Here is a 25,830-nt window from a genome sequence, read left to right as displayed (position 1 = left end):
TGGCTGAATTTGTTTCTGTTGTTCACTTACAGCACCACTACGTGAGGTAATGGAGGTCGAGCTGGATGGAGGTCCCTGCAGCCCTTCTGACGAGAAAATATGGAAGCTGTAGGTCGTTTTGGTGTTGTAGTTAAATGCGTTGGTGGTGGTACCAGTGCCACACCGCCCACATCCCGCTCAGCATCCATTCAGGATTGGGTGAAAATGTTTGTCTGCTGCATGCCCGCTGTGGCTGGAGTGACGTCTGTGATGACTGGGTCATTGTCAGACTGTTCCTCAGCAGCAGAAGACACCACTCCTTGTTCATCGTCATCAACCATAAGTCGAAGCCTTGCGGGAACCTTCCATTTAGGCTTAGCTACCTTTGTCGGCTCATGGTGTGCCTCACTGTCAGACAGCATTACTGGGTTCCAATCATGATCAAGGTAATCAGAATGAAGGGGGCTTGAAGAAGAACTTGTAGTAGTAGAAGTAGCACCCCTCCTTGACCTTTTTCTTACTGGGGATCTGGAAGACAATGGATCATCCTCAGGAGGAGTGGCTCCCTCGGATGATACCTCCACTTGAATATCAATTTCCTGATGTGCCCCTACTTCTGGAGGAACAAGCGTTGTAGGCAGTTGTGCCGCTCCATGAACCTCTAGTTGCACCTCTCCATGCACCTCTACTTGCGCCTCTCCTTGTGCATGTACTTGTGACTCTCCTTGCCCATGTACTTGCGCATCTCCTTGCCCATGTACTTGCGCCTCTCCTTGCCGATGTACTTGCGCATTTCCTTGCCAATGTACTTGCGCCTCTCCTTTCCCATGTACTTGCGCCTCCCCTTGCCCATGTAGTTGCGCCTCTCCTTGCCCATGTACTTGCGCCTCTCCTTGCCCATGTACTTTCGCTTGCACTAGTTTCACTTGTGGTTGTCGTTGCAGCTGTGGTTGTTGAACATTCGTCCGCTGAGTTACACCCGGCGTTGATTGGATGGTACTTTCTTGTGATGAGCCAACATCACTGGTCGATGGTGATTGAACAACCAAAGTGGCTGCCTTTGTGGAACTCATGGGCTTGGGCCTAACTTGGCGTGGTGGCACTGAGCCCAATGAAGCGGAGGTGCTGCTTCCAGCTTGGTCCCCGCCGGACACCGCTGCTGCTGCAGGCGTAGTTTTTTTTCTTCCAAAAAAGGTGTCGGTGGGCAGACCAGTCTCCTTGGTAGGTGGTGCCACTTGCTTCTTCTGCTCCTTCTTACTGGCAGTGGCACTGGCAACTTTTTTCGCTGAGGCGCTACGGCCACCTTTCTTTGGGGCCATCTTCTTCAGATGTCAGAACAGCAGGCCGCAGTTGCACGAGTTGCAGAGTTGTCTTGTCTGTGGCCACACGTGACGTCACGTGACGTTGTGCTGCACACACCGCTGCAGGACTTCTTCTTGGCACTGGTGGTTCTCTTGAGCACCTAAAAGCAATAAAAGCCAGAGGAACATCAGTTAAACACCCCAAAAAGTCGAAAAACACACAAAAATCACCACAATCCAATGCGATCCATACCCTCAATGATGTTTAAATTCAAGACACCCCACAGAAAGACTTGGTCCATGCACCACTCTCTACCCCTGGGCCTAATGGAAGAAAGCAAAGCAAACTGGGTGCAGGCCTGAGCACGCTGCCTGGCTTCAAAATGGCCCCTTGACCCCCACCACATGGCCAGGCCCTGCCTGGACCAGGCCTCAAAATGGCCCCCACCCACATGGCCAGGCCCCAACACCACCCCAAAAAGTCGAAAAAACACACACAAATCACCACAATCCAATGCCATCCATGCCCTCAATGATGTTTAAATTCAAGACACCCTACAGAAAGACTTGGTCCATGTACCACTGACTGCCCCTGGGCCTAATGGTTGAAAGCAAGGCAAAGTGGGTGCAGGCCTGAGCACACTGCCTGGCTTCAAAATGGCCCCTTGACCCCCACCACATGGCCAGGCCCTGCCTGGACCAAGCCTCAAAATGGCCCCACACACATGGCCAGGCCCCAACACCACCCCAAAAAGTAAAAAAACACACAATAATCACCACAATCCAATGCAATCCATGCCCTCAATGATGTTTAAATTCAAGACACCCCACAGAAACACTTGGTCCATGCACCACTCACTGCCCCTGGACCTAATGGTTGAAAGCAAGGCAAAGTTGGTGCAGGCCTGAGCACACTGCCTGGCCTCAAAATGACCCCTTGACCCCCACCACATGGCTAGGCCCTGCCTGGACCAGGCCTCAAAATGGCCCCACACACATGGCCATGCCCTAACACCACCCCAAAAAGTCGAAAAACACACAAAAATCACCACAATCCAATGCCATCCATGCCCTCAATGATGTTTAAATTCAAGACACCCCACAGAAAGACTTGGTCCATGCACCACTCACTACCCCTGTGCCTAATGGAAGAAAGCAAAGCAAACTGGGTGCAGGCCTGAGCACGCTGCCTGGCTTCAAAATGGCCCCTTGACCTCATCACATGGCCAGGCCCTGCCTGGACCAGGCCTCAAAATGGCCCCCACCCACATGGCCAGGCCCCAACACCACCCCAAAAAGTCGAAAAACACACAAAAATCACCACAATCCAATGCCATCCATGCCCTCAATGATGTTTAAATTCAAGACACCCCACAGAAAGACTTGGTCCATGCACCACTCACTACCCCTGGGCCTAATGGTTGAAAGCAAGGCAAAGTGGGTGCAGGCCTGAGCACACTGCCTGGCTTCAAAATGGCCCCTTGACCCCCACCACATGGCCAGGCCCTGCCTGGACCAGGCCTCAAAACGGCCCCACACACATGGCCAGGCCCCAACACCACCCCAAAAAGTCAAAAAACACACAAAAATCACCACAATCCAATGCCATCCATGCCCTCAAAGATGTTTAAATTCAAGACACCCCACAGAAAGACTTGGTCCATGCACCACTCACTACCCCTGGGCCTAATGGTTGAAAGCAAGGCAAAGTGGTTGCAGGCCTGAGCACACTGCCTGGCTTCAAAATGGCCCCTTGACCCCCACCACATGGCCAAGCCCTGCCTGGACCAGGCCTCAAAATGGCCCCACACACATGGCCAGGCCCCAACACCACCCCAAAAAGTCGAAAAACACACAAAAATCACCACAATCCAATGCCATCCATGCCCTCAATGATGTTTAAATTCAAGACACCCTACAGAAAGACTTGGTCCATGCACCACTGACTGCCCCTGGGCCTAATGGTTGAAAGCAAGGCAAAGTGGGTGCAGGCCTGAGCACACTGCCTGGCTTCAAAATGGCCCCTTGACCCCCACCACATGGCCAGGCCCTGCCTGGACCAAGCCTCAAAATGGCCCCACACACATGGCCAGGCCCCAACACCACCACAAAAAGTTAAAAAAACACACAATAATCACCACAATCCAATGCAATCCATGCCCTCAATGATGTTTAAATTCAAGACACCCCACAGAAACACTTGGTCCATGCACCACTCACTACCCCTGGGCCTAATGGAAGAAAGCAAAGCAAACTGGGTGCAGGCCTGAGCACGCTGCCTGGCTTCAAAATGGCCCCTTGACCTCATCACATGGCCAGGCCCTGCCTGGACCAGGCCTCAAAATGGCCCCCACCCACATGGCCAGGCCCCAACACCACCCCAAAAAGTCGAATAACACACAAAAATCACCACAATCCAATGCCATCCATGCCCGCAATGATGTTTAAATTCAAGACACCCCACAGAAAGACTTGGTCCATGCACCACTCACTACCCCTGGGCCTAATGGTTGAAAGCAAGGCAAAGTGGGTGCAGGCCTGAGCACACCGCCTGGCTTCAAAATGGCCCCTTGACCCATACCACATGGCCAGGCCCTGCCTGGACCAGGCCTCAAAACGGCCCCACACACATGGCCAGGCCCCAACACCACCCCAAAAAGTCGAAAAACACACAAAAATCACCACAATCCAATGCCATCCATGCCCTGAAAGATGTTTAAATTCAAGACACCCCACAGAAAGACTTGGTCCATGCACCACTCACTACCCCTGGGCCTAATGGTTGAAAGCAAGGCAAAGTGGTTGCAGGCCTGAGCACACTGCCTGGCTTCAAAATGGCCCCTTGACCCCCACCACATGGCCAAGCCCTGCCTGGACCAGGCCTCAAAATGGCCCCACACACATGGCCAGGCCCCAACACCACCCCAAAAAGTCGAAAAACAAACAAAAATCACCACAATCCAATGCCATCCATGCCCTCAATGATGTTTAAATTCAAGACACCCCACAGAAAGACTTGGTCCATGCACCACTCACTACCCCTGGGCCTAATGGTTGAAAGCATGACAAAGTGGGTGCAGGCCTGAGCACACTGCCTGGCTTCAAAATGGCCCCTTGACCCCCACCACATGGCCAGGCCCTGCCTGGACCAGGCCTCAAAATGGCCCCACACACATGGCCAGGCCCCAACACCACCCCAAAAAGTCGAAAAAACACAAAAATCACCACAATCCAATGCCATCCATGCCCTCAATGATGTTTAAATTCAAGACACCCTACAGAAAGACTTGGTCCATGCACCACTGACTGCCCCTGGTCCTAATGGTTGAAAGCAAGGCAAAGTGGGTGCAGGCCTGAGCACACTGCCTGGCTTCAAAATGGCCCCTTGACCCCCAATACATGGCCAGGCCCTGCCTGGACCAAGCCTCAAAATGGCCCCACACACATGGCCAGGCCCCAACAGCACCCCAAAAAGTAAAAAAACACACAATAATCACCACAATCCAATGCAATCCATGCCCTCAATGATGTTTAAACTCAAGACACCCCACAGAAACACTTGGTCCATGCACCACTCACTACCCCTGGGCCTAATGGTTGAAAGCAAGGCAAAGTGGGTGCAGGCCTGAGCACACTGCCTGGCCTCAAAATGACCCCTTGACCCCCACCACATGGCTAGGCCCTGCCTGGACCAGGCCTCAAAATGGCCCCACACACATGGCCATGCCCTAACACCACCCCAAAAAGTCGAAAAACACACAAAAAGCACCACAATCCAATGTCATCCATGCCCTCAATGATGTTTAAATTCAAGACACCCCACAGAAAGACTTGGTCCATGCACCACTCACTACCCCTGGGCCTAATGGAGGAAAGCAAAGCAAACTGGGTGCAGGCCTGAGCACGCTGCCTGGCTTCAAAATGGCCCCTTGACCTCATCACATGGCCAGGCCCTGCCTGGACCAGGCCTCAAAATGGCCCCCACCCACATGGCCAGGCCCCAACACCACCCCAAAAAGTCGAAAAACACACAAAAATCACCACAATCCAATGCCATCCATGCCCTCAATGATGTTTAAATTCAAGACACCCCACAGAAAGACTTGGTCCATGCACCACTCACTACCCCTGGGCCTAATGGTTGAAAGCAAGGCAAAGTGGGTGCAGGCCTGAGCACACTGCCTGGCTTCAAAATGGCCCCTTGACCCCCACCACATGGCCAGGCCCTGCCTGGACCAGGCCTCAAAATGGCCCCACACACATGGCCAGGCCCCAACACCACCCCAAAAAGATGAAAACACACAAAAATCACCACAATCCAATGCCATCCATGCCCTCAATGATGTTTAAATTCAAGACACCCTACAGAAAGACTTGGTCCATGCACCACTGACTGCCCCTGGTCCTAATGGTTGAAAGCAAGGCAAAGTGGGTGCAGGCCTGAGCACACTGCCTGGCTTCAAAATGGCCCCTTGACCCCCAATACATGGCCAGGCCCTGCCTGGACCAAGCCTCAAAATGGCCCCACACACATGGCCAGGCCCCAACAGCACCCCAAAAAATAAAAAAACACACAATAATCACCACAATCCAATGCAATCCATGCCCTCAATGATGTTTAAACTCAAGACACCCCACAGAAACACTTGGTCCATGCACCACTCACTACCCCTGGGCCTAATGGTTGAAAGCAAGGCAAAGTGGGTGCAGGCCTGAGCACACTGCCTGGCCTCAAAATGACCCCTTGACCCCCACCACATGGCTAGGCCCTGCCTGGACCAGGCCTCAAAATGGCCCCACACACATGGCCATGCCCTAACACCACCCCAAAAAGTCGAAAAACACACAAAAATCACCACAATCCAATGCCATCCATGCCCTCAATGATGTTTAAATTCAAGACACCCCACAGAAAGACTTGGTCCATGCACCACTCACTACCCCTGGGCCTAATGGAGGAAAGCAAAGCAAACTGGGTGCAGGCCTGAGCACGCTGCCTGGCTTCAAAATGGCCCCTTGACCTCATCACATGGCCAGGCCCTGCCTGGACCAGGCCTCAAAATGGCCCCCACCCACATGGCCAGGCCCCAACACCACCCCAAAAAGTCGAAAAACACACAAAAATCACCACAATCCAATGCCATCCATGCCCTCAATGATGTTTAAATTCAAGACACCCCACAGAAAGACTTGGTCCATGCACCACTCACTACCCCTGGGCCTAATGGTTGAAAGCAAGGCAAAGTGGGTGCAGGCCTGAGCACACTGCCTGGCTTCAAAATGGCCCCTTGACCCCCACCACATGGCCAGGCCCTGCCTGGACCAGGCCTCAAAATGGCCCCACACACATGGCCAGGCCCCAACACCACCCCAAAAAGTCGAAAACACACAAAAATCACCACAATCCAATGCCATCCATGCCCTCAATGATGTTTAAATTCAAGACACCCTACAGAAAGACTTGGTCCATGCACCACTGACTGCCCCTGGTCCTAATGGTTGAAAGCAAGGCAAAGTGGGTGCAGGCCTGAGCACACTGCCTGACTTCAAAATGGCCCCTTGACCCCCAATACATGGCCAGGCCCTGCCTGGACCAAGCCTCAAAATGGCCCCACACACATGGCCAGGCCCCAACAGCACCCCAAAAAGTAAAAAAAACACACAATAATTACCACAATCCAATGCAATCCATGCCCTCAATGATGTTTAAACTCAAGACACCCCACAGAAACACTTGGTCCATGCACCACTCACTACCCCTGGGCCTAATGGTTGAAAGCAAGGCAAAGTGGGTGCAGGCCTGAGCACACTGCCTGGCCTCAAAATGACCCCTTGACCCCCACCACATGGCTAGGCCCTGCCTGGACCAGGCCTCAAAATGGCCCCACACACATGGCCATGCCCTAACACCACCCCAAAAAGTCGAAAAACACACAAAAATCACCGCAATCCAATGCCATCCATGCACTCAAATGATGTTTATATTCAAGACACCCCACAGAAAGACTTGGTCCATGCACCACTCACTACCCCTGGGCCTAATGGAGGAAAGCAAAGCAAACTGGGTGCAGGCCTGAGCACGCTGCCTGGCTTCAAAATGGCCCCTTGACCTCATCACATGGCCAGGCCCTGCCTGGACCAGGCCTCAAAATGGCCCCCACCCACATGGCCAGGCCCCAACACCACCCCAAAAAGTCGAAAAACACACAAAAATCACCACAATCCAATGCCATCCATGCCCTCAATGATGTTTAAATTCAAGACACCCCACAGAAAGACTTGGTCCATGCACCACTCACTACCCCTGGGCCTAATGTTTGAAAGCAAGGCAAAGTGGGTGCAGGCCTGAGCACACTGCCTGGCTTCAAAATGGCCCCTTGACCCCCAATACATGGCCAGGCCCTGCCTGGACCAAGCCTCAAAATGGCCCCACACACATGGCCAGGCCCCAACAGCACCCCAAAAAGTAAAAAAACACACAATAATCACCACAATCCAATGCAATCCATGCCCTCAATGATGTTTAAACTCAAGACACCCCACAAAAACACTTGGTCCATGCACCACTCACTACCCCTGGGCCTAATGGTTGAAAGCAAGGCAAAGTGGGTGCAGGCCTGAGCACACTGCCTGGCCTCAAAATGACCCCTTGACCCCCACCACATGGCTAGGCCCTGCCTGGACCAGGCCTCAAAATGGCCCCACACACATGGCCATGCCCTAACACCACCCCAAAAAGTCGAAAAACACACAAAAATCACCACAATCCAATGCCATCCATGCCCTCAATGATGTTTAAATTCAAGACACCCCACAGAAAGACTTGGTCCATGCACCACTCACTACCCCTGGGCCTAATGGAGGAAAGCAAAGCAAACTGGGTGCAGGCCTGAGCACGCTGCCTGGCTTCAAAATGGCCCCTTGACCTCATCACATGGCCAGGCCCTGCCTGGACCAGGCCTCAAAATGGCCCCCACCCACATGGCCAGGCCCCAACACCACCCCAAAAAGTCGAAAAACACACAAAAATCACCACAATCCAATGCCATCCATGCCCTCAATGATGTTTAAATTCAAGACACCCCACAGAAAGACTTGGTCCATGCACCACTCACTACCCCTGGGCCTAATGGTTGAAAGCAAGGCAAAGTGGGTGCAGGCCTGAGCACACTGCCTGGCTTCAAAATGGCCCCTTGACCCCCACCACATGGCCAGGCCCTGCCTGGACCAGGCCTCAAAATGGCCCCAAACACATGGCCAGGCCCCAACACCACCCCAAAAAGATGAAAACACACAAAAATCACCACAATCCAATGCCATCCATGCCCTCAATGATGTTTAAATTCAAGACACCCTACAGAAAGACTTGGTCCATGCACCACTGACTGCCCCTGGTCCTAATGGTTGAAAGCAAGGCAAAGTGGGTGCAGGCCTGAGCACACTGCCTGGCTTCAAAATGGCCCCTTGACCCCCAATACATGGCCAGGCCCTGCCTGGACCAAGCCTCAAAATGGCCCCACACACATGGCCAGGCCCCAACAGCACCCCAAAAAGTAAAAAAACACACAATAATCACCACAATCCAATGCAATCCATGCCCTCAATGATGTTTAAACTCAAGACACCCCACAGAAACACTTGGTCCATGCACCACTCACTACCCCTGGGCCTAATGGTTGAAAGCAAGGCAAAGTGGGTGCAGGCCTGAGCACACTGCCTGGCCTCAAAATGACCCCTTGACCCCCACCACATGGCTAGGCCCTGCCTGGACCAGGCCTCAAAATGGCCCCACACACATGGCCATGCCCTAACACCACCCCAAAAAGTCGAAAAACACACAAAAATCACCACAATCCAATGCCATCCATGCCCTCAATGATGTTTAAATTCAAGACACCCCACAGAAAGACTTGGTCCATGCACCACTCACTACCCCTGGGCCTAATGGAGGAAAGCAAAGCAAACTGGGTGCAGGCCTGAGCACGCTGCCTGGCTTCAAAATGGCCCCTTGACCTCATCACATGGCCAGGCCCTGCCTGGACCAGGCCTCAAAATGGCCCCCACCCACATGGCCAGGCCCCAACACCACCCCAAAAAGTCGAAAAACACACAAAAATCACCACAATCCAATGCCATCCATGCCCTCAATGATGTTTAAATTCAAGATACCCCACAGAAAGACTTGGTCCATGCACCACTCACTACCCCTGGGCCTAATGGTTGAAAGCAAGGCAAAGTGGGTGCAGGCCTGAGCACACTGCCTGGCTTCAAAATGGCCCCTTGACCCCCACCACATGGCCAGGCCCTGCCTGGACCAGGCCTCAAAATGGCCCCACACACATGGCCAGGCCCCAACACCACCCCAAAATGTCGAAAACACACAAAAATCACCACAATCCAATGCCATCCATGCCCTCAATGATGTTTAAATTCAAGACACCCTACAGAAAGACTTGGTCCATGCACCACTGACTGCCCCTGGTCCTAATGGTTGAAAGCAAGGCAAAGTGGGTGCAGGCCTGAGCACACTGCCTGACTTCAAAATGGCCCCTTGACCCCCAATACATGGCCAGGCCCTGCCTGGACCAAGCCTCAAAATGGCCCCACACACATGGCCAGGCCCCAACAGCACCCCAAAAAGTAAAAAAACACACAATAATTACCACAATCCAATGCAATCCATGCCCTCAATGATGTTTAAACTCAAGACACCCCACAGAAACACTTGGTCCATGCACCACTCACTACCCCTGGGCCTAATGGTTGAAAGCAAGGCAAAGTGGGTGCAGGCCTGAGCACACTGCCTGGCCTCAAAATGACCCCTTGACCCCCACCACATGGCTAGGCCCTGCCTGGACCAGGCCTCAAAATGGCCCCACACACATGGCCATGCCCTAACACCACCCCAAAAAGTCGAAAAACACACAAAAATCACCGCAATCCAATGCCATCCATGCACTCAAATGATGTTTATATTCAAGACACCCCACAGAAAGACTTGGTCCATGCACCACTCACTACCCCTGGGCCTAATGGAGGAAAGCAAAGCAAACTGGGTGCAGGCCTGAGCACGCTGCCTGGCTTCAAAATGGCCCCTTGACCTCATCACATGGCCAGGCCCTGCCTGGACCAGGCCTCAAAATGGCCCCCACCCACATGGCCAGGCCCCAACACCACCCCAAAAAGTCGAAAAACACACAAAAATCACCACAATCCAATGCCATCCATGCCCTCAATGATGTTTAAATTCAAGACACCCCACAGAAAGACTTGGTCCATGCACCACTCACTACCCCTGGGCCTAATGTTTGAAAGCAAGGCAAAGTGGGTGCAGGCCTGAGCACACTGCCTGGCTTCAAAATGGCCCCTTGACCCCCACCACATGGCCAGGCCCTGCCTGGACCAGGCCTCAAAACGCCCCCACCCACATGGCCAGGCCCCAACACCACCCCAAAAAGTCAAAAAACACACAACAATCACCACAATCCAATGCCATCCATGCCCTCAATGATGTTTAAATTCAAGACACCCCACAGAAAGACTTGGTCCATGCACCACTCACTACCCCTGGGCCTAATGGTTGAAAGCAAGACAAAGTGGGTGCAGGCCTGAGCACACTGCCTGGCTTCAAAATGGCCCCTTGACCCCCACCACATGGCCAGGCCCTGCCTGGACCAGGACCTCAAAATGGCCCCACACACATGGCCAGGCCCCAACACCACCCCAAAAAGTCGAAAAACACACAAAAATCACCACAATCCAATGCCATCCATTCCCTCAAAGATGTTTAAATTCAAGACACCCCACAGAAAGACTTGGTCCATGCACCACTCACTACCCCTGGGCCTAATGGTTGAAAGCAAGGCAAAGTGGTTGCAGGCCTGAGCACACTGCCTGGCTTCAAAATGGCCCCTTGACCCCCACCACATGGCCAGGCCCTGCCTGGACCAGGCCTCAAAATGGCCCCCACCCACATGGATGGCCCATGCACCACTCACTACCACTGGGCCTACTGGATAGTGTGGCTTTACAGGTACCCCAAAATAAAAAATAAAAATCCACATATAGTGACCTAAAATTCAATGACATAAATGAGATTTAAGTTCAACAAAACTCACAGAAACAGTTCTATCATGCACCCATGACTAACCCTGGGCCTACTGGATACTGTGGCTACCCACAATATATATTTTTTAAAGTTGTGAAAAAGTTTTACAATTGTAGTTGCAGCAACTGCAATGCCCCAAACAAACAACACCAACTTACTTGTAAAATCTCAAATCCAAAAGTGAAGTCCAAAAAGTCCTCAAATACAAATATCCAGCAGCAGCCACAAAAAAGTAATCCTTCCATCTCCACATCCAAATGAAAAGTGACCAGGAGATGGACAAAGCACTGGGAGGAGCCTGCTGGACAGGAACAGGAAGTTGGAGAGTCTGGGGCACTTCCTTTCTCCCACCCCCCCCCCCTCCCAAAAATGGACTCCTTCCACCAAAAAGTCCAGCCAAATCTTAATTGGAGTTATTCTGATAAAAATCATGATTTTCAGAAGGTTTATGCTGCCTGCAGTGGATTTCTTGTGCAGAATTTCAATTTTTGCAATTTCGGGAAAGCGAGCTGTTCAAATCTCCGCGGGATGTCAGCTGCGCGCCGCATCTACGTGTTCGGCATTTTTTACTCCCGTGATGCGTGATCGCGGGCCCTTATGACGTACTCGCGTTGTCAAACTCTCGCTGTGCAAGATGGCAAACCGTGATGACGTAATTGCGGTCGAAAATTCACGCGCGATCACGCAGCAAGATCTAAAATGGCGCAGCACACGCAAACCGGGAGAAAAACAACTCGGCGGACTCAGAATCACGGTAAGTCAACAACGCGCGTGCGATATTGTATTTTTCAAGCGCGACCAAGCAAAATAATTCGCAACTTGCGAATTTGCGGATTTTTGGGCAAATTCACACAATTCGCGGATCGCGAAATTGTCAAAAATCCGCAAATTTGCCCGCGAAACGGATTTTACGCCCACGCTTAGTCCAGATGAGAAAGCTAGCGCCTGCAGGTGTGTGAATGATGTTTTATGGGAGTGATGCCGTTACACTGGGGGCCTTCCTGCACCTGTGAATGGAGGGGGAAACTTGTTAAACAAAGGGGTTCAGGCAGATCAGGTTGATTATCCCTTTCAAGGGTTGCCCGGCGTTAGCCGCTTCTCACCCAACTCACAATTTATCAAATAAAGAGGCAGGCGCTGGAGACTGGAAGGCAGGAAACAGGAGTTTATTCCGACGGAGCAGAACACGTCAAATCAGACAACAGGGTATCTTCACGAGGTGCTCTAACAAGTTTCTCTACGGCTCCGTCTTTTATACACAGGTTTATGATGCACAAACATTCCTTATTGCAATAAAGACACTTTGAAGTACAAAAAAAGAGCATGTTTGGGATCCCAGCTCCAGGCCTATTCCCATACCGGTCGCTCTGATGTTGTTTTCCCCTCCCAAATGTAACATGTGATTGTAATCTGCAGCCGGACATTCCAACAGGACACGAGGGCAGGAGGGGGTGGTCTGATCTAAGGTTGGGCAGGCGATAAGATCACGTTTTGCTGTGCGGGGCCGGGGGGGGTACATCCACGAGACCTAGTTTTATGACTTGGGACTGGGTCGAGAGGCCAGGTGTAGCCGGGGGGGGGGGTCATCATAAGAGAGGAAGGGTGTTCCTGAGAGGAATGCAGGGGTGTCGGTCAGATCTAGGGGTGTGAAGGCCTTTATTAGTCACCGCTCCTCTGATGTGAGGCGAGGTCCTACTGTAGGAAGCAATAAACTGCATCTGTTGGGCTAGGTGATGGCCTGGGATCAGGCCGGGCAATTGGGCAGGGAGGAAGAGGTTACCGAAAGGGTCTGTTCTATGGGTGGGATGAAAGAGCGAGGGGCAGGGGTTCAGCACGGAGGCAGGGTCGTGTTTAGAGGTGCGTTTATGGCCCGCGCAGGAGAGACCGGGGGCTGTCAGGGCGCGGGGGAATACTCGCGAGGCTGGGGAGTGGGGGGGGAGAGAGAGAGAGAGACGCAGGCTATTGGCAGTGGTCAGAGAGGTCATGACACAAAAATGGCTACTATCTATGTTCGTGATGGGGCCTAAAAGGGGACAAGATGGCGGGGCCACTGTTTCGTGACTTTTGTTTTACCTTCAACAGTGGCGAGGGTGAACACAAATGAACGCCGCTTATGTACATATACATTGTCATTTTCCACAGTCGCCGCTTTTTAACATAAGTTAGGTCATTTCCGTGTTCATCATAACTGACGGGGTGTACATATAATCATGTGTTGTCAATGAAATAGCGTTTGTCAATACTGGTGGACTTGCATATAACCGTGTGCAGTTGATGCGACATACGAGGTGGAATACATATAAATTTACATTTGTCGTATTTAAAAAGTGACCGATGAAAAATTTTACAGGCAAAAAGTGGTTGAGGGAGGAATCTAGTCCAATACAAGCAATTAGTCAAGGGGTGTAGAAAGTTCCGAAAAAAGGGAGGGGGTCTTCGCCACAGTGTCTTTTTAGTAGCGAGCCATCACTGGTAGGCTCTGGTTGTTCGTTTTCTTCCGTTGGCGCTGTTGAGCACCGGTGGTGGAGCTATAGGTCCAGCTCGGATCCTTCTTTACACGTCGCAGGGTGCGATCTGTCTTCTGTTGTTAGACCACAGTCCTGTTTCCTAACTAATCTTTTTAAGGGCGCCTCATGCTGGGCACCCGCATTTCTTTCTCCTTCCGTGGCAAACCCTATTCTACCTAAATGCTGTTCTTTTTCTCTGAGTCAAAATCCACGTGAAAGGGAAAGAGGGGGGTTTTGTAGGATAATCGAGGGAAGAGAGGGCGGAGTGGGACCAGATCTTTGAGACAAACCAAGGGAGCAAAGGGTGATGCGCAGGCAGGTCCATCAATCGGGCTCAAAGGGGCGGGGACTTCTGGCACGCGTTGGTCAACAAGTACAGGGCTTCAAGGCGGCCCTCCATTCCTTCATTTTCTGCGTTTGAGAGTGGTGCATCGTCCCGCGTCCCGTTGCTCTGCGGCTCCATCTTAGGTCGAGGTCACACGTGCCTCATGATCTGTGGCCAGGCTGTGCGTCACGTCCGGCCCCTCTCTTCCGGTGACTGTGTATCCTTGAATGGGTACAAAACAGGTTTTAGAGAACTGACAAGAGAAGATATTTATACATTTCAATTCCGTCCCAAATCTAAGTAGTTGGGGGTTCGTTCATCGGTCACGGTCAGAAGTTATCACTGTGGAGCATGTATACAGGCATGTCTACTGGGTATGTGCTAAGCCTATTTGGCGTTCATTCATGACGTACAGGGAGAGATCCAACTCTTATTGACTGTGTACTTCATCAAACTCGAAATCGAATCCTTCGGTAGAGACTCGTTTTTCTACCCCAAGCCCTGGCAGTCTTCTATCATCATGAGAGAGAGGTAGAGGCTAAACACTCTTTTCTCGGGGAGCAACAGTTAATCAGGGTCATCAGTTATACTTCGAGTTTACGGAGCTGGGGTCAAGCGGGAGGAACTGGGACGTTTTGGACATCCGTACTTGGGTGCAGAGGGGTGGGGCAATCTGGGCATAGGAGATTGTGTTTCTAACGAGCTGAGAACAGAAGGCCACTGACGTATAATCCTCCTATAAAAAGGGCCAGATTAGGGGACATCAGTCGTCTTACCTGTCCTTTCCTTCATAGCCAATTCAAGTTCTATCATTTTTACAGAAAGGAGAGGTAGTAATATGGCAAATCACAATTGTTTTAGTTTCTGGCAATTTGTCGAACACCTTTGTGTTCGAAAAACCAATTAGGCTCGTGCCGGCGGGGGCACAACATTACCACACAAAGGAAGAGGGAACAGGGGGACCCTCGGAGAGAGAGTCGTCCGCATTTCAAATAAACTATTCGGTACACGTACGACATGGAGAGAAAGAAAGAGAGAGACAAACGTGTACAATAATAGGCCATTTTAGTGCGCACACAACACAAAACAGTAGGGGTCATGTTATATAGAAACACAGACTGAGGGACAACGTAAATCCATATACTACGTACACATGAATTCAGGCGGGGGGTGGGGTACATGTATTACATACAGAACTCAAGACAAAACATAGAACAGTACTTGGCCAAAGATATTTTCTCCTGCATGCTGCGCATCCTTAGTTTCCTATTTAATTCGCCTGGCTGTCTTTTGCTGTTGGTCTCTGTTGCAAATACTTACACTTTCGTCAATTGTTCGGGAACTAACCTGGTCGGGCTAGTACTTACGGTGGGATCTTTGAATCGTTTTTAGCGAATGGGTACACCGCATGAGGCAACGGAGGGTGTCAGTTGGGGGAACAATGGGCAGCTTCGAGTTTCATGTCGTAAGAATCTACTCGTAGGTGCACGTCATTCTTGGTTGCATTATTCGGGGGCCGGTTGGAGTCATATTTTTGTCATACTGCAATAACCCGCCAAGTTTCTGTTTCAGGCCACCCCTCCAGTCGCTGGGTTCAGAGAGAGAGAGAGATGGTCGTTTCTAAGTAAGGGAGTGTTATATCTACGTTTGTTCGTCGTGTATAGGTACTATGTTCAGACCCCCTTTTTCCCCATTCCATCGGCCGTTCAATCATCACTCAAGTCGTACAAAAACATCTCTCTTATCAGGTCAACGCGTGCAACGTATATCCAGTCGAGTTACACACATCCGGTCATACACGCGTGCATTCATATCACCCAAATTCGCGTTGCTTAGGTCTTCTCCACACTTTAGTCGATGTTCCGATGCGACCTGCAGAAAGAAGGGGAAGAAGAAGGGGTGGGGGCAGCGTTTAAAACACATCCGCGCGCATAAACCCAAAATGCTTTTACTCACTACGTATTCGACCTATCTCCGCGGGGTGTAGACCCTTCCATCTCGGCGTTTTAAGCCCAGAGGGACTGGTGGTGCGGGAGGCATAATCATTGATGGACTGTATATTGCATAGATCGCCCACGTGTGGTATTGCGGATCTTGTGTGGGGGGGGGTTGAAACAAAAGGGCAGTCAGTGCAAAGTGGGGGTGAACTCGTGTTCTTCCTTCGAGGAGGAGGGGTGGTCTACAGTGGTACCGGGTCTGGCTTATGGGCATCTGAAACAATTTCCCTGAGATATGTGGCATATAAAGAAAAACAGAACATCGGGACCTTTGTCGATTGCTTTATGCTGCACAAAAGTAAAATAAAATAAAAAAACACAACACACGCAACGAACTTGGACCATTCATATTTGCAATATTTCTGGGTACTTTGCTTTTTAACCTTTAAGTGATCGAATTGCTTTATTTTGCCTGTATTTTACGTATATCGGAAACAATGGTCATGTATTCGAACTTACCAATCCAAGAGCTACGACTATATTTGCTTTTCACAAAACTTTTATTTAAGAAATGCTGACGTACAAATGCAGGCCTACAACCACGTGGGCCGGCCACGGAGCAGACTGGAACTGTACCTGAGGGCATATTTATTTGAGGAAAACGTAACTGAATCAGTGGTCGTTTTATTACATCAAGGTACGATAAGTGCAATAAAATCATATCGAAAATTCATTGTGAGCAAGTACCATAAGTGTTGAAAATTCGAACTTTCAATAATACTGTAATCAATGACGCGTCAGAACTTAATATCAAATCATTGTCCGAATGTTCAATAAATACTCATCCCCTCCCGCCATGTGCTTCAAAAAAACTGCATACATATCTCATGATATCAAAATCTGAGCATCCGGAACACAACAGGGAGTTGCTGGTTTCGTTTGTACCGGCGCCATTTTGGGTGGGGTCAGGTGGGTCCAAGTATAGTCAAAATGTCTCCACCAACTCGTGGTCGGACCAGAACCTCTTTCGGCAGTCCAGATGTTTCGTTAAGGGGCAACAGAAGGGACCGGTTACATGAACCATCAATCAAAGAAAAGGGAGGGGGCAACAATCTTTCCTACCGGGTCATACTGATGTTCCAACGGAACTGATCAAATCGGTAGTCTGCAGTATTTTTGGTCATTCAAAACTGAGGCTGGCGCCAGCATGAGGGCGCCAACGTCTCGTGGCTACGTCTTGGTCGTTCTGCGGGCAATCATGGCAGTCGTTCCCCATCGGGGGCCTGGGGCCCCTGCAGTTCTCCTAGAATCTTCAAAGCTGAGGAGAACGCTTCTGGACGGGGGACTCGTTTTCTAGCTGGCCAGCGACCAGGCCATCCTTGCACGCCAGGTTCATTCCTGCAGAGTCGACCGCCATTTTTAGGAGTTCTGCAGCTACCGGCAGTCACTGGGTCGAAAAAGCAGACGGATTCCAGCCTGCCGGGTGAGGCGTTGTTGCACCACCGCAGTGGACGAGACACTGCTGGGTGAGTGGAGCGTCGCTGCACCGCAAGAGTGGACGAACCCTTTGCCGGGTGCGTGGAGCGTTGGGGGTGCAGCTGAGGAGCCTCCACCTGGGGAGGTGGGAGAGGCTCGTCTGTGCCGCCTCTCCCTCCCAGTGCACCCCACGCCGTCTCGCTGACATTCGTTATGGCTGGACCAGGCGATGAAAGAGGGGGGGGTCGGAGGCATATGCAAGACATCCCCCCCCCGTGGCCTGCAAGGCGCCGGGAGAAGAAGGGAATGGGAGGACCAGTACATTCCGGGCCGGGCCATTCACCCCACGACTTCTCCGGTCGATGGCGGCAAGCCGCTCTTTGCCACAGCCACAGGAGAGGGTCCCCCGGTCAGCCAACCGCGGGGCTCGTCGAGCGGAACGCTGATACATCCTGGGGGCAGGCCTCGGCGCGTGGTGTCGTCTCCGGGCTGTTCGCGCAATGGCCCTCTACCCCAGGCCGCCACCGACTCTACCTCGCCAGCTGATGGCTTTTGTAGACTTTCTAACGCCCAAAGACCTACTAAAAAGTAGCTCAAAGTAGCCCAATATTGCTACTTTTCGCAAGGAGGGACAGGAACGGCGTCAAGCAGGCGGCGAATTGCATTGTGGGTTTGGTGTTGCAGCCGTTTGCCATGTAAATAGTTGTTTAATATATAGTTGTAAAATAAAACGTTTTAACCTATTTCCTTGCTGGAGTGTTGTATATTTCTAATATTTGCCTAGGGTTTTGTCGTCATTTGGGCGGGGTGGGCGGTGGAGCCGAGCTGTCTTGCAGTCATAGCGTCGAGTTCGGCTCTTCTCACTAGTTTCATATTTCCTGAGGGGTTGTTCCTAATGTTTCCATTTCAGCGAGGTCGAAAAGAGATCTCATCAGAGGCCTACTGATTTTGCTCGATTCCTTTTGCTTTTCCTAACGATTTTTATGTTCTTTAATTTGCTAGCACGATACAGCGGCTAATCCGCATTTTTCTTTATATATGTCCTTTTTATTAGGGGTGTCCTCCGGTGGAGCCAGATGGTCTACCTCTAATAAATGGTCCGGGCTGAACCAACTACTGAATAATGGGGAGAAGATAGGCATGACGGGTTACAACGGGGACAAAAGTCTGCACTACCTATCCTTCACTACTTTGTGGAGACTAGATAGAATATTTCTATTCTACAGTATTCGCAAATAGGGAATACCCAAAGAGAGAACCAATTCCAAACAATCAGTGTTCGGACAAACAATCAATCAATCAAATGAGGAATAAAAATAGGCGCGACGGGTTACAACGGGGGCAAAAGCCTGCGCTACCTACCCTTCACTATCTGCAAAGAGAGAGATCTTCCTGTTCCTCCCTGTTTGTAGGCAGAGAAGATCCTTTCAGAGAACCAATTCCGAACGATTAATGTCCGGTCAAACAATCAATCAGTGGGGGATAAAAATAGGCACGACGGATTACAACGGGGGCAAAAGCCTGCGTTACCTACCCTTCACTATCTGCAAAGACTAAACAGAGTATGGCGACTCCGTGCTTGTTTGCAAATAGAGAATGATCCAAAGAGAACCAATTCCAAAACAATAAATGCTTGGGTAACAATCAATCGAGTGGAGAAGGAAGTAGGCGCGACGGGTTACAACGGGGGCAAAAGCCTGCGCTACCCACCCTTCACTATCTGCAAAGGGAGAATACTCCTATCCTTCCCCGTTTGCAGACAGAGAATCTCTCAGAACACAACAATCAAATGCGTAATACTAGTATTTTCCAATGACAATCAAACAATCAATTCGCAATTCGTCGTGTTACACGACCTTACCCGGACCGCATGGACAGTTTCTGGTCTTCCGTTTCCAGCGCCCGATCGTCCTCTATTCTCCGTAATTGCTGTGGCACTCCTGATGGTTCCCAGTCAGGACCGTAGATCACTCGAGAGAGGTCTGCTCGGAACCAGTGAAGTTCGGATGATCGGCTGCCAGACAAGGGTCTATCGGGCAGGAGCTCTTCCCGATCGTTGCAGTCGTTCACTCTGTCGTTGGGACCTCTCTCACTGGATCCACGTGTCGCTGATGGGCCCCACGTTGGGCGCCAATTGTTAAACAAAGGGGTTCAGGCAGATCAGGTCGATTATCCCTTTCAAGGGTTGCCCGGCGTTAGCCGCTTCTCACCCAACTCACAATTTATCAAATAAAGAGGCAGGCGCTGGAGACTGGAAGGCAGGAAACAGGAGTTTATTCCGACGGAGCAGAACACGTCAAATCAGACAACAGGGTATCTTCACGAGGTGCTCTAACAAGTTTCTCTACGGCTCCGTCTTTTATACACAGGTTTATGATGCACAAACATTCCTTATTGCAATAAAGACACTTTGAAGTACAAAAAAAGAGCATGTTTGGGATCCCAGCTCCAGGCCTATTCCCATACCGGTCGCTCTGATGTTGTTTTCCCCTCCCAAATGTAACATGTGATTGCAATCTGCAGCCGGACATTCCAACAGGACACGAGGGCAGGAGGGGGTGGTCTGATCTAAGGTTGGGCAGGCGATAAGATCACGTTTTGCTGTGCGGGGCCGGGGGTGGTACATCCACGAGACCTAGTTTTATGACTTGGGACTGGGTCGAGAGCCCAGGTGTAGCCGGGGGGGGTCATCAGAAGAGAGGAAGGGTGTTCCTGAGAGGAATGCAGGGGTGTCGGTCAGATCTAGGCGTGTGAAGGCCTTTATTAGTCACCGCTCCTCTGATGTGAGGCGAGGTCCTACTGTAGGAAGCAATAAACTGCATCTGTTGGGCTAGGTGATGGCCTGGGATCAGGCCGGGCAATCGGGCAGGGAGGAAGAGGTTACCGAAAGGGTCTGTTCTATGGGTGGGATGAAAGAGCGAGGGGCAGGGGTTCATCACAGAGGCAGGGTCGTGTTTAGAGGTGCGTTTATGGCCCGCGCAGGAGAGACCGGGGGCTGTCAGGGCGCGGGGGAATACTCGCGAGGCTGGGGAGTGGGGGGGGGAGAGAGAGAGAGATGCAGGCTATTGGCAGTGGGCAGAGAGGTCATGACACAAAAATGGCTACTATCTATGTTCGTGATGGGGCCTAAAAGGGGACAAGATGGCGGGGCCACTGTTTCGTGACTTTCGTTTTACCTTCAACAGTGGCGAGGGTGAACACAAATGAACGCCGCTTATGTACATATACATTGTCATTTTCCACAAACTGATGTCTGCGAGATGCCTAGTGCAGCATGTCTCATACTGTAGGTCAGTCATAACTTTCAGGACATACTCTCTATGTAATGACCACAGCACTGATACTAGTTGATAGTGCTCCGCCCACTCGCAGTCCTCCATGGAATCTCGCATAGCTTTTCAGTAACTCCATGGAATTCTGCTGAGTGAAACTCTGCGAGCTCCAACCAGGCCTAATTCAGATCTCTTGCAAACCTTCAGGACCCGATTCACAGAACTAACTTAAGACAAAATCCTAAACTTACTACCATTTTGGTATTCACAGAAGGCACTTACTCATTTTGGTATTCACAGAAGGCACTTACTCATTTCGGTATTCACAGAAGTTAGGAGTCCTAACTTTAGGACTCCTAAATGCCTTCTGTGAATACCGAAAGTCTTAAAGTTAGGATTTTTCTCAGTTTAGGAGTAGTAAAGTTAGGACTCCTAACTTTAGGACTCCAAAATGCCTTCTGTGAATACCAAAAGTCTTAAAGTTAGGATTTTCTCAGTTTAGGAGTCCTAAACTTACCTTTACTACTCCTAAACTGAGAAAAATCCTAACTTTAAGACTTTCGGTATTCACAGAAGGCATTTAGGAGTTCTAAAGTTAGGAGTCCTAACTTTACCACTCCTAAACTGAGAAAAATCCTAACTTTAAGACTTTCGGTATTCACACAAGGCATTTAGGAGTCCTAAAGTTAGGACTCCTAACTTCTGTGAATACTGAAATGAGTAATTGCCTTCTCTGAATAACAAGATTAGTAAGTGCCTTCTGTGAATACCAAAATGGTAGTAAGTTTAGGATTTTGTCTTAAGTTAGTTCTGTGAATCGGGCCCATTATGAGGATTGTGGACTTCCCTTGAATCCTGGGCCACAGTAAATGTGCATGTTTCAGGATATACATCATTTATAATACCTGAAACTATTAATCCTAGAGGAAGGGCATCTGTCAGGCTAAAGGCAAACCTAGAAGTTGGAACATTGAAGAAAATGACACTTAGGAATACCACTTCAGCCAACTCCTGTGCGTCTCTGTAGAGACAATGTAAATCAAAACTAAATATAAAAAATGTTGCTAAATTCAATATAAACCTTAGGAAACTTGAAACTCATAGGTGGCTTGAATGCAGAAGTAGCGGCTTGGACAAAAGAAAACAAAACTACCAATAAAAAAGGAGGACCTGATCTCTACCCATTATTCTCTACTCTTTCTCTGCAATTGATCACAGGGTGCTAGGAACTATTAAAGTTGATGGAGAGAGTGAATTTGATTTCAGCCAACAGCACGTGCTACGGTGACAATGGCACACTTCTTGCATCCCACAGCCACATTACAGATTCTATATGAGACTATATCATGACTAATTACAAAATGGTCTAAGATTTGCACAACTTTAAAATTGTCACTTGACTTGAAAGTGGCCATAATGACTTATTATTTCATAATCTTTATTTGGGAACATTAGTACCATAAAAGATACATAAAAACATATACTAATACATAAGAACGTAGATTGACGTTATTACAGGTCCCAAGTAAAGTGCAGTCCGATGATTGTTACAAGGAAGCAATGGTAGGGGTATCTATCCTTACATTTAAAACCTTATATAAATAATTAAAAAGGCATTTATAGTAAAAAAAAAGCATATAGCATTCGAAGATGAGTCCATGGTTAGTCAGGATGATCCAGGGTTAATATAATTATCAAAACATTTTATATATGTACACTTTAAGTTCTTAAGCAATACGATTAACAACATCATTTCATTAGAGCAACTCTTCTATTTCAATCAATTGTATAACAGTACAAACATTTCTCTAAAATTTCAGGCCTGCTTTTGCTCTTACAAAATTTATTGCCAGCAAAAACCTACTAGTACCAAAGATAATAACCTGACTAGTATCAATCATTAAAATCCTTTCCGCCTCTTTGTGTAATCTCACACCTATATTTAAACAGAGCGGTCTAATCCATCTTTTTCTAGCTACCGCATAAGCCGAACAGAAAAACAGAATATGCGAATCATCTTCTCTAGCTTTGCCTGAGAATAAGGTGCATAAATCATTTATCTTATCATTACAATCAATTGACCACATTGCTACACTTGTATTTATCATCAAAACTCCATATCTATATTTCATGTATAGCGTTTTAGCAAGTGGTGGATATACTTCATCTAAAAAGTGTTCGAAGCAAGCACTATCTTTGAACATAAGGAACTTGCTTGTTAAGGGTCCACTCGCTCATTCATTTAACCTACTGTGTTCCATATATGCCCAAAATGACGATGTTAACACCTTTTTTGAATTTTGCGTTAATGTGGATGGATCATCCCAAAAGTGTGATAGGCCGATCTTTTTTAACCAAATACAAACATGTTTTAGCCATATGAGACTATTGTTGTTATCCAATTCCATTATTTCTTTTAGGCCATCCTTGTAGTCTAACAACTCGGGTGTCGACCAAAGTCTTACCCAAAGCATCAATGGTCTCAGGGTTGCATGGTCAATCAATCAATCAATCAGGGAATTTGAAGAGTGCACTGCTTACCCGCTGGGGTCTCAAGGCGCTGGGGGGGGAGGAACTGCAGCTAGTGGTCGAAGAGCCAGGTCTTGAGCAGTCTTCTGAATGCCAGTAGATCTGCGGTCTGTCGTAGGGGGAGGGGGAGGGCGTTCCAGGACATGGTGGCGCGGTGGGAGAAGGATCTGCCCCCAGAGGTGGTTTTGTGGATGCGCGGGATGGCGGCCAGGGACAGGTCAGCGGAGCGGAGTTTCCTGTTGGGTACGTAGAAGGAGAGTCTATCGTTGAGGTAGGCTGGGCCGGTGTTGTGGAGTGCCTTGTGTGCGTGGATCATGAGTTTGAATGTGATTCTTTTTTCGATGGGGAGCCAGTGCAGTTCTCTCAGGTGCGGGGTGATGTGGTCCTTGCGTGGGACGTTGAGGATCAGGCGTGCGGAGGCGTTCTGGATTCTTTGAAGGCTTTTGATGAATTTGGACAGGGCTCCGGCGTAGAGGGCGTTTCCGTAGTCGAGTCGGCTGCTGACGAGGGCGTGGGTGACGGTTTTCCGAGTGTCCGTCGGGATCCATCTGTAGATCTCGCGGAGCATGCGGAGGGTGTGGAAGCAGGAGGAGGAGACTGCGTTGACTTGGTTGGTCATGCTGAGCTTGGAGTCGAGGATGACCCCTAGGTTGCATGCGTGTTTGGTTGGTGCTGGGGGTTCCCAGTGATGCTGGCCACCAGGAGTCGTCCCACTATGAGGGATTGGGCCAGAGGATGAGGACCTCCGTCTTGTCCATGTTCAGTTTGAGTCGGCTTGCCTCCATCCACTCGGCGACGGCCTTCATGCCCTGGTGTAGGTTGGATTTGGCGGTGAGGGGGTCTTTGGTGAGGGAGAGGATCAGTTGGGTGTCGTCGGCCTAGGAGATTATGTTGAGGTCATGTAGTCTGGCGAAGCGAGCGAGCGGGGTCATGTAGACGTTGAACAGAGTCGGGCTGAGTGAAGATCCCTGGGGGACGCTGCAGATGGTAGTGGTGGTTCCGGAGTGGAACGGGGGAGGCGGACTCTCTGGGTTCTGTCGGTGAGGAAGGAGGTGGTCCAGTCCAGGGCCTTGTCTCGGATCCCTGCATCGTAGAGGCGTGTGCACAGTGTGTGGTGGCAGACGGTGTTGAAGGCGGCAGAGTGGTCCAGGAGGATGAGGGCCGCTGTCTCGCCATTGTCGAGTAGGATTCTGATGTCATCTGTGGCGGCGATGAGGGCGGTCTCGGTCCTGTAGTTGCTGCGGAAGCCTGACTGGGAGGGGTCCAGGATGCTGTTGTCTTCTAGGTAGTGGATGAGCTGGGTGTTGACAATCTTTTCCCTGACTTTCACAGGGAGTGGAAGCAGGGAGATGGGCCGGAAGTTCTTGAGGTCGCTCGGGTCAGCCTTGGGTTTCTTCAGGAGGGCGTTGATCTCGGTGTGTTTCCAGCTCTTCGGGAAGGTAGTGGTCTCGATGGAGACGTGGATGATGTTACGCAGGTGGGGTGCGATGATGCTGACGGCATTGTTGGCAATGTGGTGGGGGAGCGGGTCAGACGGGGAGCCTGAGTGGATGGTGCTCATGGTCCTAGTTATGTCTTCGGTGCTCACGTTGGTCCAAGTGGTCAGGGGGTCGTGGTCGGTGGGGCTCGGGGTGTTCGTCGTGGCGGGGTCGGTGGGGTGCGCCCGGGGGTAAAGCTGTTGTGGATGTTGGTGATCTTGCGGTGGAAGAAGGCAGCGAGGGTGTCGCACAGGGCTTGTGATGGCGGAATGTCGTTGGTGCAGGAGCTGGGAGTGGAGAGCTCCTTCACGATGTTTAATAGCTCTTTGCTATTGTGTGCGTTGTTGTCGAGGTGGTCTTTGAATGAGGCTTTTTTTGTGGTCCTGATGAGGTGGTGATGTATGCGGATGGCGTCTTTGTGGGCTGTGCGGTTGGCGTGTGTTCTGTCGTTGAGCCAGATGTTCTCCAGTTTCCAGCAGGTGCGCTTGGAGGCTAGGAGCTCCGGGGTGAACCAGCTGGCTCTCTGGCTGGTGTCTCTGTCTGTGGGTTGTTTCATGCATGCTACGGTGTTGGCGCAGTCCTCCATTAGGAGTCTGAGGGTGCAGGCCCCCCCTCGGGGTCGGTGGGTGGAGTGCGAGGTGTGTTTCTAGTCATTCCTTGGTGACTTTTCCCCAGCGTCGGCGGGGGATCTGTAGAGTGCGGTGGTGGGAGACGGGTTTCTGGAAGGTGAAGTGGACGCAGTGGTGGTCGGTCCAGGTGAGCTCAGAAGTGTGGCTGAAGGCAATGTGGGGGCTTACGGTGAAGATGGCGTTGACCGTGTGACCAGCGATGTGGGTCGGGGTATTGACGATCTGTCTCAGTCCGAGGGTGGCGAGGTTGTCGATCAGGGTGGAGGAATTGCTGTCGTTGTTGTTTTCT

Source organism: Lissotriton helveticus, chromosome 6 (genome assembly GCF_964261635.1).
Source record: "Lissotriton helveticus chromosome 6, aLisHel1.1, whole genome shotgun sequence".
Lineage (NCBI taxonomy): Eukaryota > Metazoa > Chordata > Amphibia > Caudata > Salamandridae > Lissotriton > Lissotriton helveticus.
This window is presented reverse-complemented; position numbering follows the sequence as displayed.